This window comes from Trichosurus vulpecula, chromosome 4, assembly GCF_011100635.1.
Source record: "Trichosurus vulpecula isolate mTriVul1 chromosome 4, mTriVul1.pri, whole genome shotgun sequence".
Taxonomy (NCBI): Eukaryota; Metazoa; Chordata; class Mammalia; order Diprotodontia; family Phalangeridae; genus Trichosurus; species Trichosurus vulpecula.
The window spans coordinates 437,566,925-437,584,961 of NC_050576.1; positions in this window are offsets into that span (position 1 = coordinate 437,566,925).

Genomic DNA, 18,037 nt, shown 5'->3' on the forward strand with positions numbered 1-18,037 from the left:
TTATCAAGAGGAAAGGTTGGCTGGCTGCTGGATAATGAATTGTTTGGGTCCACAGCAAATCTGAAGAGTCTGCAAAGGTTGGAAGTGGTTTAATTTTTGTCAGTGAAGACAGTTCTTTCTGAAAGTAATGGACTAACAGCAGAAAGTTATAGAGACACAAAGTACTAGTGTTTAATTATACTGACTGGTAATTTTTAAGGTCAAACATAAAGGGCTTTGACTCAAGATAAACTGAATATTCCATTTATCAGAACTCCAATAACCTCTAACGATTGCCCTGATGTTTTGTTTTTAAGAGTATTGCTTCAAACAGTACTGCTCAATTTTCCTTCTACTTTAAAATTGAAAGAGTGTGTTTTGTTTGAACAGTTAATATTCCTGTGGGCCTCATATACTCCAGTTAATATTCAAGAAGATGGCATTGGCTATTGTTCAATATTACCCCAAAGGGCCGGATAACTTTTAGGTAGGTTTAGGTAGACTGCCTTGTTCCAGTCTCTCCCGTCTACATTGTCTCCTTTCAGCCTCATGTCCACGTCACTCAGCAGGGCTAGGATTAAATGCACACTCACTAGCTCGACTTGTCAGGCTAAGTCTCGCTAATCTGGCCCTAGGCTCTCTTTCCAGATCGATTTCACAGGATTCTTCTTCTGCGGGCTATGTTCGGATTACTTCCTGTTTGGATCTGTGCATTCAATTTCTGACATTGCAGTGACCAGAATCGGCCACAGAGGGGCTTTGCAGCAATGATGTAACTGGAAAGAGCTATGCCAGTAAAGCCTGTGATGGGGAGTGGGGGGGAGGAGCACCCTCACACTCAGAAGGGAGGGGGAGGGAGGCCTCAGGCATGGTGACTGTAATTGAGTGGCCGGATCCTCTTCTTCACATGACCTGGCATGCTCCCTTGGGAATCACAGCTCAGCCAACAAAGCCAGAAGCTCTAGGCTGGGGAGCCCTGGGGTAGTGTCTCCAGGGCGTGTGTGGGGTGAAGGCTCCAGAATACTCAGAGAAGGGCCATGGGCCCATGGCCGGGCACTGAGCATCCCTACCCACACCAGCCCCAGCCCTTCCAACTCAGGGCTTGAACCCCAGGAGCTAGGAAGGCAACAAAAGGAGCTCCTGTTTTGGAAGAGCCTGGGGCTCCAGAACCTCAGACTTTCTTATCAGATATAAATATAACAACTAACTGCATTCACAGTGGGGTGGATCGAGGGCTAGTCTTCAAGTCAAGAAGTCCTGGCTTCAAGCCCTGCCCTTGATGCATCCTGGCCTTGCCATCTGGTGACCTGCCATTAGCCTCTCCATGCCCAAGCAACTGCCTACAGCTTTAGTGGAAGACAAGACATGTGCTTAAATTGGAAGAGGGTATTTCCTCTCTGGAGTTCCCTATGTCAATGAAAGCATAGGATTGTACCCCCTCCCCCCAAAATAAATAAGGTATACAAGCAGCATTGTCAAACATTTCTTCAGCACTTCAGTGTAATTTCAGCAATGGGGATGCTCCTCTGCTGACATGGATCCTTCCCCAGCCACTGTCTGAGTGACCTTGGGTGAGTTACCACCTCTGTGGGCATCAGCTTGATCATGTATAAAGTATAGGGGTTGGAACAGATGAACCCTGAGTCTCTTTCTCCTTCTAAATATATTATCACATTACATTTTGTAGGTTAAGATTCTTCTTTTGTTAAAAACAAAAAAAAAAGGAGGGAGGGGGGTGGGACTGATGGTCTCTGAGATCATTCCCACTCCAGATCAAGGACCTTCAGATCCAAAAATCAGTTTATAACTTACCACATGGTCTCTGAGAGTTGCCTTGGCTAAAAATGTCTCACCTTGTGGCCAGTCTGGTGATGAGTATCTAGGAAATTAGCAAGGTTCCAGGCACAGCATCCATTAATAGGATGGACTGAAAGAAGGTAGAAGCTGCTAGAGCTCATACTCCCTTGGCAGAGTCTTCCAAATGCTGGGGGGCTGGGAGGATCTGCATGTTATGGCATGCAAGGTCTAATAAGCCTCAACACATGTCTAATGAGGTCTCCTATGACAGAGGAGGCTCATGGCCAGCGTGCCATGTGTAGGCCACAATATGTAGGGGCAGGTTCTAAAGTTGGCAGAAGATATGATTCAAGAGACTGCCCACAGAGGAGCGAGCTGAGAAGTTGCCCATCCCAGGTTCCTGCAGTGATTCATGCTAGGATTCACTGCACCTGCAGTGGGTGATGAGCTGGCGTCAGTCATGGAATGATAGTGGGTATCTGGAGTGGTGGCCACAACAGCATGAAGAGGGTCTTTGTGCAAGGGCTTCATGTGAGATATTCCTGCAAATCAGAAAATCAAGGCTGAGGCTGCAGATGTTCACTGACCACTCCATGCCACTAGGGGCAAGTATGGTTCAGAAAGGGACTGTTCTGCATGTGTGAGTGTGTGTGTGTGTGTGTGTGTGTGTGTGTGTGTGTGTGTGTATGCGTGAATATGCCCCAAAGCATGCATGTGTAAAAGGGAAAGTGGACTTGCATCCTGATGTCTGTGTGTCTGTATATATGTGGCCCAGGGACATAGCGTGCCCGCAAATTTGCCTGCATTTTCATGTAGATGCGAATAAGAGAGACACTGTGGTTGTTCCTACATGAAATGTTATATGGTTGTGTGCCATTATATGTGTTCACATATATGTCCACTGTGTATGTGTGTGCATGTGCGTTCATCTGTGTGTGTGTGTGTGCGTGTGCGCGCGCATGTGTGAAAGAGAGAGAGAGACACAGAGAGAGGAAAGAGAGAGAAGGAGAGAGATTGAGAGAGAGAGAGAGAGAGATTGAAAGAGAGAGAGAGAGAGAGAGAGAGAGAGAGAGATGGCTAAACTCACTGCCTTCCTGAGCAGCCCACTCCCCGCTCTGGCAAAGCTCTAATTCTCATAAGGTTTTTCTTTACATTGAGTCTTTACTTCTCTCCAGGGTCACTCCATTTCTCCTCCTTCTGCCCTAGGGACAAGCACACTAAGTACAATCCCTCTTGCACATGATAGTCCTATAAATACTTGAACACAGGTATCATTGCCCCCACTTCCCATCCCAGTCTTCCCTTCTCCAGGATAAACATCCCCCATTCTTTCCACTGATCCTGATGTGACAGGGAATCAAGAGCTTATCAGATAAGAAAACTTTATTGAGTCAATCAAAAAATTAAACTAGGTGTGTATTGGCGTTCTTGTTTAGTAATTTTTAGTTGTGTCTAACTCTTTTTGACCACTTTTGGGGTTTTCTTGGCATAAATAGAGTGGTTTGCTGTTTCCTTCTCCAGCTCATTTTACAGATGAGGAAACTAAATCAAAAGGGTTAAGTGACTTCCCCAGGGTCACTTGGCTAGAAGTGTCTGAAGCCAGATTTGAACTCGTCTTCCTGATTCCAGGCCAGATGCTCTATCCACTGTGCCACTGTATTAGGAGGGCAGAGTTTATAATCTCAAAGAGGATCATAAACATGTCTGAAAGGTTCAGAACCGCCGGATATAAGAAACTCTCAAAGTAGAAGGCAGAAGAATCAAAACATATATTTAGGCTCCACAGTAACCAACCCATGAACCAGCAACCCCATTTTGATATATTGATCAAAAGCTTCCAGGCCCAATAAGTACGCCTTGAAAGAGTAACCAGGAGGCTACAGAGAAGCATGATTGCGTAAAGCAAAATCATGCTTCCCCCTCTATGGTAAAAAGATTACCCACTGGCCTGAAGTCTTTGTTCAGCTTCCTCCCGTAGGTCAGCTCTGCTACTGGCAGCTCCTGCTTCAGCTGTGGCTGTGGCTGTGGCTGCAGCTGCGGCTGCGGCTGCGGCTGTAGCCGTAGCAGCCTCTGGCTCCAACGGGAGCTGCTTTTAACCATCCAGCTTCTGCGGGGGTGTAAGGTACGCCGGGGAAAGCACAGGTTCTTTCAATCTGCTAAGCAAGGTGAAGGGGTTGACCGGAAAAGCACAGGTTCTTTCCATCAGCTTAAGCAAGGGAAGCAAGGTGAAGGGGCCGACAAGCTTACTCCAGTCCAACATACAAACAGCATTCAGTTCAGGGGAAAAAGCCAAACTAGTCAAGGGCACTTGTTGACTAAGTGCTAAGGAGCCCATTTTTGGTTGCCATTTGGCGACCAGGATGGGATCACTAGGTATAAGATCTCTATTTAGAAGCAGAACAATTTCAGAGGAAGAGATGAATATCCCAGGATGGGAGGATCCATTTTATTCCTCCCTAGCAAAAGAATTGGCTAAAAAAGCTGGACCCTGTGAAAACTGGGAACCAAGGCTCCGGAGAGGAGATCCTAGGGATTTGGAAAAGTGTTTACAAGAAGTTGGGATTCAGTCAGGGGCATCACTATCTAGGCAAAGCTGGATAGTGTTATCAGCCTACCAGCTAGTATACGAAAGATTGAGATTAAGTGAAAGACATGGGGGCACTCCTACCCCACAGCAAGAAGGGGAATCTCAGATAGCAGGAGACCAAACTGACTCAAATGAGAACTTTCCTATTAATGTGGCTAAGAGCAACAGGAGACCAAAAAAGCCCAGAGTGCATTTCAACCCAGCCCAGAAAGAGCCTGACTGCCTGCTTCGTCCTAGCCATGGTGGCAGAGGAAGTGAGTGGGGGGAAAATGAGACAACGTTAGGGGCTGAGGCACAAAACACTACTGGGGTTCAGGATGTCCCTCACACAGAGAATAGGAGATGGTTAAATGATCAGACAAGGGCTCGACCCATACAAAGGAGGAAGACAGAAACCCGAGGTGAAGATTCAGTTACAAGGGAAATTCAGGAAGATTTCTCACCACAAGAGGTCACAGATATTTTGAGTAGATTCAGCCAAAGAATAGGAGAACCATTGATATCTTGGATGGTAAGACTCAGTGATCAAGGGGCCAGTGGAATATCAGTAGATAGGACAGACTGCATGAGATTCATAGGTATCAGCCATGATCCTCTAGTTCAACAAGCTTTTAGGGAACATCATCAGCAAGGAGATGGTGATAGCAGGACTACTCTGTTGGCATTAGCCACTGTGGGATGCAATAAGAGATATGCTACTGATTCTATGTGGCCCACTGAGCACAGACCCTGGTATTCACTTAGAGATTGTATCATGAGACTAAAGGAGGAGGTAATGAAGACTGCCATTATGATAGGAACTGCAGACAAATATTACAATGATCCAATGGGACTGCCTCATAGGAATTTAATAATTAGGACAGCTCCCCCTGCTTATAAACAACTAATTTTGAATTTATTACTTGGGAGAAGTAGGGAGCCGTCTTACAACAGTGATAAATAAGATTTTACAGTTACATGACTTAGGTGACTGGGGAAGGGATAGATCTCCTTGAGAGAGAAGGGTGAATAACCAGCAAACTTGGCGCCAAAGGAGAGTAACAAGGAAAGAAATGTTTACTGCTCTATTGGGAGCAGGGGTAGGTTTTGAAATGATAGATGGCATTCCAACCAATGAATTATACTGAATGTATAGAGATAAAGGACTTGATAACAGGAGAAACAGGGAAATAAGAACTGCTCCTGCAAGCCCACAAGCCACTCAGAGTGAAGGTGACCTTGTGTGATTAACGGATGAAAACTTGTACATTTGGGGAAAGGCTGGGAGGACAATCCTAGTCTCTATCTAGGATGGGATCCTCTTAGTTTAGTTTTCCCATTGTGTTTCCTTGTACATCTGGGGAAAGGCTGAGAGGACAATCTTAGTCTCTATCTAGGGTGGGATCTTCTTGGCTTCCTCATTATGTTCCTTTTGAAAAGAAACATTTCCCACCTGAGTTTGGCTCTGATGTTGGATCTTTGCATAACTGAAATCTCAACCAAACTTGAGATGATTTTATTTGAAGGATAATAGCTCATACTTGTCTACTCTTTTTGTCCTTTGTTTTGGCTAACGTTGTTGCTAGTTCTGTTTCCTTTAGGCTTAAGCACCCTGCACTTTCTGGTGACTGCCTAAGCACATAGAATTCTTGGAATTCCTGCCAGCTCATTAAAGAACTGACCTCTGGAATGGGACATTTTGGGGGCAGGGCCATCTCTACATCCAATTTCAGCAAGAAGAAGCTATGGAAAATGAGACCTTCACCCCTTACCCCAAGATTTTGAGCCCCAGTCATTCAAGGGGGGGGGGTAGGAATGATGATAATGTTCTATGTTTACTGATTTTGTGTTTTGCTTTGCTTTGTTGTTTTATTATTATGATATTATTGATCCTATGTAATGGATACAAGGATTTAGGGGTGCACATTTGAATTATTAATAATTATTTTGGGGATGATTGATTGAAGAGATTATCTTGCTGGGACCTAGGGGTGGATCACATTTGAATCGTAAACCAATATTTAGGAATGTCACCAAATGGTATGTTTTGCTTTATAATGAATGATATGTTTTAGTTTCCTTTGTAATTGGATCACAATGTATGTTCTAGGATACATGGCTGATTAGATTATGTATCCTATAACAAGGGGTGGAGTGTATTGGCAACCAAAAATGGGCTCCTTAGCACTTAGTCAACAAGTGCCCTTGACTAGTTTGGCTTTTTCCCCTGAACTGAATGCTGTTTGTATGTTGGACTGGAGTAAGCTTGTCGGCCCCTTCACCTTGCTTCCCTTGCTTAAGCTGATGGAAAGAACCTGTGCTTTTCCGGTCAACCCTTTCACCTTGCTTAAGCAGATTGAAAGAACCTGTGCTTTCCCCGGCGTACCTTACACCCCCGCAGAAGCTGGATGGTTAAAAGCAGCTCCCGTTGGAGCCAGAGGCTGCTACGGCTACAGCCACAGCCGCAGCCGCAGCCGCAGCCACAGCCACAGCCACAGCTGAAGCAGGAGCTGCCAGTAGCAGAGCTGACCTACGGGAGGAAGCTGAACAAAGACTTCAGGCCAGTGGGTAATCTTTTTACCATAGAGGGGGAAGCATGATTTTGCTTTACGCAATCATGCTTCTCTGTAGCCTCCTGGTTACTCTTTCAAGGCGTACTTATTGGGCCTGGAAGCTTTTGATCAATATATCAAAATGGGGTTGCTGGTTCATGGGTTGGTTACTGTGGAGCCTAAATATATGTTTTGATTCTTCTGCCTTCTACTTTGAGAGTTTCTTATATCCGGCGGTTCTGAACCTTTCAGACATGTTTATGATCCTCTTTGAGATTATAAACTCTGCCCTCCTAATACAGCCACCTAGGTACCGCTATGTATGTGCGTGTAAGGATCCTTTCCAGGATTTAATCCTGGAAAGATTAAAAGGCTTTGGAAGAAAAGAGATGATGCTACACAGGAAGTATGTCATGATTGAATTAAAACAGCAGGCTAGTTCAGAAATTGACATTCCAATAGCAAACCTTCCTGGAGGTAGGGAAGTTCCAACTAAGCTCTTGAGAAGGAATATCTGGGAGGTTGGTAGGGGAGAGGAAGAGGAAGAAGAGAGATCTTCTGTCTACAAGCCATGTTCTTTGGCGAGAGGATGATCTGTAAATTTCAAAAGGGTAGAAGATAATAGATTTCCCGCAGATGTGCTAGCAATGCCTCCAGAAAAGCAGAGACTAAAGATCATATTTGTCTTACGAGCTGAAAACAAACTAGACACCTGCAGAGAAGCAGCTTCCAGAATCAACAAGGAGCCAAGCAAAGTCTCCACTGTCCCAAAGGGGAATGTCATGAGGCTTTCACCGAAAGAAGGACTTCAGGCAGCCACATAATCTGTGAATTATGCCTCCGCTACATGTGCTCTCTGAGCTGAGCCTGCTTTCTTCTGGACTCTCTGTAGACCTGAGAGTGTGGCCCTTCTTTGCCAAGATGCTTTGTCTCAACTTTTCTTACTGTATCTTCTTAGCATATACTCATTTCTAAAAAGGAATTGGGCATGGCTGAAGAAATTAGATCAATTGTTAATCAGTGAGGAGAGCACATCAGTGAGGGTTCATGAGCAGTAACGTTAGAACAAGACCCTCAGCCCATTAGGGTTTCCAGTAGAACCCTGAAGGGAGAAGCAGCCAGTTGCTCTTGGGGAATCCAAACGTCTGGATCATTTCAAATTTAAAAAGTGACCCCTAAAGCCTGTGCCACACAGGAACAGTGGCAGAGTTGATTTGATCATGGGTCGTGGTTCTCATGTGTATGTGTACGAGGGGTACATGGGATGGGGAAAATTATACCCCTGATGGTGAAGTAGTTTTTGAGGAGGCTATAGAGAAGGAGGGGAGAGAGGAGGGGGGAAGGGAAACAACAACAACTTTCCTGAAACTGAGGTATTAGAGAGGCAGTCACCCATCAGCAACGTATATTCTAGGGCATGTGTAGATTGCAGGTGGGCTGTGCAGAAGGCCCAGGGAAAAGGCCCTTCATCATTAGGAGGGAATTTCTTATCTTTGGGGCACATTGTCATGACATCTAATTTGATATGTATTTGAGTTAGGTAGTACAAGAAATATATTTCAATTTTAGATAAAGAAACTGAGTCTATGAAAGTTTAAGTGATCACCTTAAGGTTCTACAGAAAGTGACTGACAAGGGACTTGAACCCTTGAATTGTGGCCCTAAGGTTGGGGCTCTTACTATCACACCATGCTGCTTCCCACTCTACCCCCTTGAACAAACTAAGAAGAAAGATGAGGACAAAGGGGCTGTTGAAAGATGAGTCTTGAAAAGCTAAAGATAAAGTCTGGGATTCTGGGAAATGCTGCATTCCTCTGGCCAGATTGGATGGTGCTTGAAAGACTCTGTCATTATGAAAGGCAAATTAGAGCTTCAAACTAGTCTAGGCAAATCTCAGAGATGATGCAACATGCCTAAGAATTCCCAGTGGAGGAAGGAATAGCACAATCCCCAGGCTGGCCTTGGGGTCAGATGATGGCTGCCATGGAACAGAAGGCAAGGCTGAGACCTGTTTGCTATCATTTTCCCATTGGGTAAGGGGATGAATGCATCCAGCAGGATTCAGGCTTTTTGCAGGGATCTCCACTTGGCTCCTCAGGCTCAGCTGATACTTTTGAATGAAGTGGTGTTTTTGGGAGAATTTAATTGAAATAGTAAAATAGTATCTTGTAATGAAAATAGGCATGAACCATCCCCTCTGCATGTGTGCTGCAACCAAAGTAGAAATAATTTGTGGATTACTTCCTCTTTGGGACTGGCTCAGCTCCACTAACATGGAAGAGCGAAAGTTGCCTAAATAATTCCGAAACTTTTAAATAAAGAAAAATAAAGAAATCAGGTGGATTAAGTACAAATGCCCTAGTCATGCATTCAGGACACTGTAGTACGGGGACCATACCTTTTACTTTTCCAGAAAAACAGATGTCTGCCTCCCTTACTATGAATGGTCCCACTAAACTGCATTGTTTTTGGAAAGCATCATACTCATTTGTGCCTCCACTCATGTCTCACTTTCCCATGAATCCTTCCCTTCCACTCTTCAAGTGTATAGGACATCTATCCCCACCTAAACTTTGAGATCCTTGGACCAGAGGCTTTGTCTTTTAAGCTGATCCCTCCCAAAGTCCCAGAATGCTGTCTAGAACACTTTAGGAGCAAATAAGAGCAGTTCAACTCAGCTCAACAAGCATTTGATTTACACAGGAAATTAAAGGTTCCCCCCTGTAAAAGTTCTTGGAACTATCGAAAAGTTAAATATCAAAAATGGATAGTTTTATTTAGTGGAAATAACACTATAGAAGATAAAATTGCCGTTGACTGTCACCAAATCCCCTGGATTATGAAAGTTGAAATCTTCGTCATGTTTTGTCTTCCCCTATTTAAAAATGTGCCCCTAGAGAGTAGGAACTGTCCTTCTTTTGTCTCTTTGTATCCTCAGTTCCTTAGTCCTTAGTAAATACTTTTCATTAATTCATCAGGGAAGTTTCCCTATTCATCTTGATGTGTGTATATGATGATAACCTATGTTTAAGACTTTAAATGTATATTTTCCAACAGGAATGAATTGATTGATACTGAATGTTGGGGACTGTACAGTTCTCTTAAAGAGTGAGGGTTGGATTTAGGAGGCAGCTGTTTATCTTCTTTTATTTTTCATTGAACAGATTCCGAGAGACTTGAGTACAAGTCAGAGGGCTGAGACCCGGGAGGAGACTTGGGAGCCCAAAGGGCTCCTCTTCATAGGTGTGGACTCCAGGGGTTGAGGTACCATCCTTCTGCTAGGCTAGTGTGTCAGTGGCTACAGTAGAGGGAGAGTGGTCAGAGTTTAGACCAAGCCCTAGAGAGGTGGTAACAGAGGGACGTGTGCTCTCAGTCACATGATCTAAGGAGAGGGGAATCTCCTGCCCAAGTTGTGGGTATTCCTGATGTGAAAGATTTTGAAGAACTGACATGAATTGGTGAAAGATTGGCTTGGCACTGGAGGATGAAGAAAGGCTCAATCACTCAAATGCCAAGCATTCATTAAACACCTATCATGTGCAAGGCACCAGGGAGAAAAGTTCAAGAAATATAGCAAACCCTATTTATGATTAGCTTACATTTTAATGAAGATGACTCTGAGATCACAAACCCAAGGCCCTGGGAGGATGTGGTAAGTTTGGCAAAAGGACGTTAGTGAGGAAAGATAATGTGCGTAGTTTTAGACACGTCTCATTTGCTGTACTGATGGGACAGGCAAACAGAGATCTCCAACAGATGTTTGGTGATTCAGGACTGGCATGCAGAGATTAGAACTTTTGATATCTTGAGTCATTTACATAGATAGCGATGATAACTGAGCCCCTGAGAGGTGAGCTAACCAAGAGCATGTAGAGAGAAGAAGATTCAAAGGAGAGCTTTGTGGGCACCTACATTTCCATAGTTGGAGATGAGGGCAGCACAGCAAAAGACTGAGGTGTTTTGAATAATGAAGAGGAGAGTCCATCAACAAGCATCCATTAAGTGCTAACTATATTCCAGGCCCTCAAGGGAAAGTTTCATGGGAGCCACGGGAGAACACAGTCTTAAGGAGGAAGGGGATGGAGGAAAATCTAAAAAGCTACTGAGAGGACAAGTAGGAAATGACCCTTCCATTGAGCACTTAGAGATTAATTATTGTTAAGTTCAAGAAAGGGCTACTTAAAGACCAGGAAACCCTTCTTGACTCCCAGTTGGTTTTTCCAACTCACTTCTGATCACTCAATGAAGAGAAGATGGCAACGGAGAGAGGAAATAGGAGTAGTGTGAAAGGTACAGAGTGAATCGAGCCATGGCATAAAATAACCTGGAATGTTAGATAAAACTTCATTATAAAGGCTAATTTATGCTCCTTAACCCCAGACCAGCATGGGCATCTGGGGAAGAAGAACTGATACATTCAAATAGCAATGAAGACGTGGCTTAGTGTAATTTCTGTGTGAATATCATGAGTATTGATGATGGAGCATAACTAACCTGCATATGCTTCTGTATTATTTCCACAGTCAGGCAGTCACTGAGCATTTATTAAGCACCCACTATGTATCAGGCAATGTGCTAGCCACTAGACATATGAAGAAAAGCAAAAGCTCTGCACTTGTCCTCAAGGAGCTCCTGCTCCATCTACTATCACATTTGATTTTCACAACAGCCCTGTTCCTATTTTACAGGTGAGGAAACTGAGAAAAAGGTCTATATACCTGTCCAAGGTCACTTAACAAGTAATTGGCAGAACTGGGATTTGAGCTAAGGTCTTGAAATTTCATGTTCAGAGTTCTTTCTATTACACAATTTGAATTCACACTTGGCATGAAATTACCAATAAAATTGTCAATAAATTTCAGATTGTTTCCTCAAACACAAATGTGGAGGGGGCAGCCCCGTGCGTGTGCCCCCAAACACTACTATGGCTAAGAACCTTTAGGGCGTAGTCTCCCTGTACTCCTGTTGAAAGGATATCTTGGCTCCACACCACCCAATTCCCTCCAGGGCCTCGGACCACAGGAGATTCTCTCGCTCAACATGAATTACACTTCTGCAGTTCAGTGGGACCGTGGCCAGCAGGAACCAGCTCTCCTGTCAGCCACGCAGATCACACCAGGCTGCACCTTCTCCTTGCATGTGTTCTCATCCATGACTTACTGCGGATCCTCCAGTTGGCCCATAGTTCAACGTGCAAAACCCTCTGAATACGTTATCTCAGTTGATCTGAAGAATGACAAACCCACCCACGAGGTCTGTGCTAAAATTATTCCCATCTAACTGATAAAACACTGAGGCAGACAGACGTTGAGTGATTCTTCCTCAGTCATACAGCTAGTATGAAAGGCAGGATTCAATCTCATGTCTTCCTGACTCCTGTCTTTCAGGAGGGCCTCACCCAAAGCACTGGAGCCTTTCCCCTTGCCTTACGAAAAAGGATGGGGAGGCTGGCGCATTCCTTGGTCTGCCCACCCAGAAAACCCTCCTCTGTCCTTGATAACTCATCATACCCACCCTAGCCTCTCGTATTTTTGGTCTCGGCTTCCCTGGGTGATGGCTTTTACTATCACTTCCATCCTCTCATCTGCCCAGGGCAGGACAATAGGACTAGAATCAATTTAGTTCCAGACATATCTCTCAAAGCAGCTATCTCCTGCAGCTGGAAGGCACTCCCTCCCCATATGTGCCTGGTTAAATCCTTCACTTCCAGCAAGGCAGCTTCACACGGGTGTCACTTTTTCTATGAATACCTCATTGATTCTCCAACTAAAAGTGGAATGTCCATACTCATAACTTAGGGCAGTATTTTGTCTCTGTCTCCCAACTGTCCCTCCCATACTCAAGTCTGTATTCCATGCACCTGTGCATTTGTTATTTCTATTCAGTACAATGTCAGCTTCTTTAGGGCAGGAACTCACCCTTTATGTCTGAACACCCTGTACATGATAGGCTAAGAATGTTTATTCAATCAAACTGAATGCTTGTATGTCCATCAATGGTGGGCAGAAGCTGCACTTACTTAAACTCACCCTAGTTGTCTCTCTCTCTCTTGGTCTTGGGTCACCTGTAACTTTGCTGGAGATCATGGCATTTTGACTTCCCAAATCATTTCCCATCACTGGAAGGATACTGGGCATTTGGAGCAGAGGCTGGGCGATGCTGATAACAATTAGGTTTCAGAAACAAGGGCATTGGATCCCAGTTCTAGAGCGAGAAGGATCCTCACAATAATTTAGTACAACTCGCCTATTTTACAGCTCGAGGAGATTGAGGCCCACAGAGGGAAAATGACCTACTTCAGATCACCCTGAGAGAGGGTGACAGAGCCAGGAGCCACAGCCAGGGCTTCTCCAGGCCAAGGACTCTCTCCATGCACCACATTCTCTCTCAAACCCTGTCTTGGCCCTTGAGGTGTAAGCCCTCTCCCTGTCCTCACTTCCTCTGGACGCAGGAAACAGCTTTCTGAGCAGGCAAACTTTTCTGCCTCCTTCAGTTCGACTGAGAGAGCACCCATTTCCAAGTTTCATTTAGGCCACAGAAGAATGCCCCAAACAATTTATATTTAGCACCAAGCCCCACCAACATTCAGGTGCAAATAAGCTGTCTATCCCTGGAGATGTGGTGGGAAGAGCAAGAGGGAAAAAGGATCTCCCTCTTCTGCTTCTCTGCCATCTGCTCACAAACAGGGTCTGAGCTATGCACTCAGCAGCAAAGCTCTGTGGCAGAGGGGCAGATAGCACACAGCAGTCCTCTTCCTGGGTGAAACCCTGCCTTCTTCTCAGCACCTGCCCCAAGAGAACATCTCGGACAATCGCCACTTACCCTGGGCCCAAACAAAAGCTTCTCTGACCAAATCGAAGTTACTAAACCAAAGGATTCCAGGAACATTCCCAAGCCTTGTGGCCCCAGTCAGTGAGGTTTATCTTACTGCTACCTAGGTTGGTGATAGGTGGGAGGTTAAGAGAGTCTAAATATTTTCTCAGTAGATCATTTCAATGTCAATCGAATTCAAAGGGGGAAGGGAACAGGAATTTATAAAAGCCGTGCAGAGTACTTTGAAAATGTGATCTTATTTGATCCTCCCAACAACCATGAGAAGCAGGTTTGGTTATTGGTTTCCCTATTTCTTAGTTGAGGAAACTGAGGCAGAAAGATGGTAAGTGACTGGCCCATGGTCACAAATCTTATACAATATTTGAGGCTGGATTTGAACTCAAGTATTCTTGACTAAGTCCAGTGCTTTCTCCACTGTACCACCTGCTGCCTAAACCAATGAAATGTCCCTCCTCTCTCCATTTAGCTTTTGTATTGCTGAATTACTGGATCTCTGAGATAAGAGCAAGATGAGAGGCCATTTATTTCACCTGAGTCTGAATAGGAATCCAGTCTACATCATGCTGGGCAACTGACCATCGGGACTCTCTTCCTGGCTGTCCCCTGAAGCAGTTTGCTGGGATTTCCAGGAAGTTTCCTCACATCAAATCATCATCTGTCTCCTAAAGTTCCCATTTATTTTGCAGACCAAGTGAACACCTCCAATTCCTTCTGCACAGGGCAGTCCTTCAAATACTCAGACACAGCTACGATGAACTCCTGATTCTGCCCACTAGGGCATCTTCTCTTTTCTAGGGTGAGCATGCCTATCTCCTTCAGCTGCTCCTTCTAGGGTAGGGACTTATGGCCCTTCATTATCCTGAGCACCTTCCTTTGGGCATACCTCATCCTGTCAATGTCCTTCTGAAACTAGGACACTCAGAACTAGTTCTAAAGCTCCAGACACATGATCATGACTGAGTATGTTGGACCTGTGTCCTCCTTATGGACCTTCCTTGATGGAGCTCAAGATCCCATGTTCTTTTTGGCAGCTGCCACATCCTGTTGATTACTCAGATGGGGCTTGCAGTTCACTAACAATCTTATATCCCTTTTTCCCTTTCTAAACATGCTTTCCACATTTTATAGTGGCGATGTTGTTGCTTCTTTTTTTTCTTCAGGTCCAAAATATATTTAGATCTACTGAGTGTCCACTCATGAGTTCAGCTCAATGTTCTAGCCTGTCAAGATTTCTGAGGTCCTGACTCTCATGTGATGTGTCCCATTCCAGCTTTTCGCCATCTGAAAATGTGCTAAGTGTGCTATTTGCTTTTTCTTATCTATTAGTAAGAATGTTAAATAATAGTAGGCCCATCACAGAGCTCTGAGATTTAATTCTTTGCCATGTCTCACTCAAGTGTTTTTCACCAACGTATATCAAACTAGCATTAATTTTATCATAGCAGCATTCATGGGATATTATGATGGCTACTAAAGGATCCAGGAGACAGACTCAAAAAGTCAAGTGATTCATTCAGGGTCACACTGTTACGTAACAGATGCCCTCTGAGCCCACATTCAGCACTCAGAATGGATAATCATCTATGATTCATGCTACAAGTGGCAGAACAGAGTATAGGATTCAAATTCCCCGCTAATGCATGGCATCATGTGGCAAAGCATTTCCACAATTATCAAAACCTATTTAGGATTCTCATGACCAGTAAGTGTAGCAGTTTCTCCAAGCTCTCTGACACACTTCCAGTACCCATAGAAGCTCACTGAATCAGGTCAATGGGCAACACAGGCTATGCCTACAGTTTAATTCCATTATTCCTTGATATTTAAGAATTCTAACAATTTACCAAGTACTAAATACACGGAGATAATGTGAATATCAATGTCATTATCATTATAATGGTGATGAATCAATCAATTTTTATTATGTGCCTACTATGTGATTAGAAGGAGAATGAGAAGAAGGAAGAAGAGGAAAAGAAGGAAGAGGAGGAGGAAGAGAAAGAAGAGAAGAATGAGTAGGACAACCAGGGAAAGATTCACAATTGGGTGCCTGTGTGGATTTCTTGGAATAAGATTTCCTCCATCCATTAATGAAGCTCCAAACCTATATAAGAAAAGTAGAAAAGCCCAAAGAGTTATGTGCAGAATACAGTGAGGGATGTTACTTGCCAAGGGCCATGTCTGAGAGAGACAGGGTTTGAGTGGAGGTTCTCTGGACTCCCAGTCTTTACATACCTTTTGTTTTTACTTTATTTACTGTGATGCACTGCCTCTAATAATAAAAGTAGCCCACATTTGATGTTGATGATATATTTTCCTTACCTCATTCATTTCCCATGACCTACTCATGTCCACAAAGACCTTAGTCACTCACAAAAATCCCTTGACCTTTCCATCACCCACAAATGCTCCACTTCCATGTTTAGGAACTTGGTGAGTCCTCTATCTTATCACAAACTATTGGCATTCTAACACTCCTGCTTTGGAACCCCAATGCCTGTTCTTTGTCCTCACTTGGCCTTTTGTCTTTCCACCCTTCAGTCCTTCCCTCTGATAATCCTTTTCTATTCATCCTGTATGGGATGTTCAAAAAAACTAATACCGCTGGTGTGAGCCCTTTTCAGGGCTGCTGATCCAACTTTGGTGTTCACCTGATTCATTCATTCAATTCTCACTGTGGCTACAAGAAGCTGTAGCACATGTCGTGGCCACACTAAGGTAAACTGTCTTGGCAGATGGGCTAACCAGATTGAAGATAACTGATAGGCCTCAGACATTGAGGTCAGTTACAGGGATGTCTGCCTAAGCATGTGAAGACTTTCCCTGGAAGAATGGATGAATGATAAAAATTTATTCCAACAGCCATGAAGGAGGCTGAGGAACTTAGAGCTTGGTCAGGCATCAAAGACGCCAAGGTCATCCATTGCATCCCTGGCCATGCACAATCATTTTGATTTTTCTTCTGCCCCTGGACTTCAATGGAAGAGAGAGTGAGGCTGATGACTTTGTGCAACTCTGCTTCACTTGAATCCAATTCACTCCTGCATCAAGACATCACCCCTCGATGTCATTTGTCCTCTTCAAAAACAAAGGACATACAACATTCATCCTGCATACAGCTTGCTTTGTATATATTTTACATATTATCCCCCCCCATTAGACTGTAAGCTCCTTGAGAGCAGGCAGTATCTTTTGCCTCTTTTTGTACCTTTAGTGTTTAACACAGTGCCTGGCACGTAGAAGGTGCTTAATGAATGTTTATTTATTGGTTGGTTGGCTACGCTCTCCTCTCTTCCCCTTCTTAACCTCTTGATGAATCAGTTCAGTTCTACACTATCCTTTTCTATTGAGTCCCTTCATCCCTTATCATCTCACCAATCTTGCCTTGCCTAGCATCAGACTTGGAGCACTCCCACCATTTGCTGACTTTACTCCTACAAAAGTTCTGCTGAATGAAGGTGGAGAAAATCAAGAAACATGATGACAGGGACCACTACAAATGTATATTATGTAATCTCAATTCAGCCCTCATTATAGCAGGACCATTCTTTTACATCTCTCTAATGAACTTACCTTCCCACTCACTATAATCCAGCTTCCAAACCATTTCATCCATCCCTCCTCAAACCTTCTGTGGCTTCCCTCCTCCCACCTCCTCAGAGAGAAACTTGTCTCATATTTTACTGAAAAAAGAGGCCATTCACCAAGAATTCCCTGTTCTACCGTCCTCGTCATCTCACATCATTCAGATACATCCAGCCACTATTTCCTCTGCCCCCTGTCTTTTCTGAAGAACAGCCCTTCTTCTTACAAAGAAAGCCATTTTACATGCACAAGTACTCCCATTCTATCCCAGTTATCCAGCAGATTGCTCTATTACTCCCAATCTCCCACCTTTCTTTTCCTTCTCCGTATTTACTGGCTGCTTCCCCACTGCCTACAAACAGGTCTATTATTCCCTCAATCACTGCCCTCCACCCCAAAAAACCCCAAAACCTCATTTGATATATCCATTGTCACTAGCTATCTCTTCTCCCTTTTCTGGCTATATTCCTGGAGAAGACCATCTATAATCAGTGCTTCCACTTTCTCTCCTCTCACTCTTTCTTTAACACTCTAAATTCTGACTTCTGGACTCATCATCCAACCAAAACACTCTCTCTAAAGTTACCAGTGACCTCTTATTTTCCAAATCTAATGACTTTTTTTTTCTTTCCTCATGCTTCTTGAACTCTCTGGAGCCTTTGACACTGTTGACATCTTCTTCTTGATGCCCTCTTCTTTCTAGGTTTCTGTGACAGTACTTTTT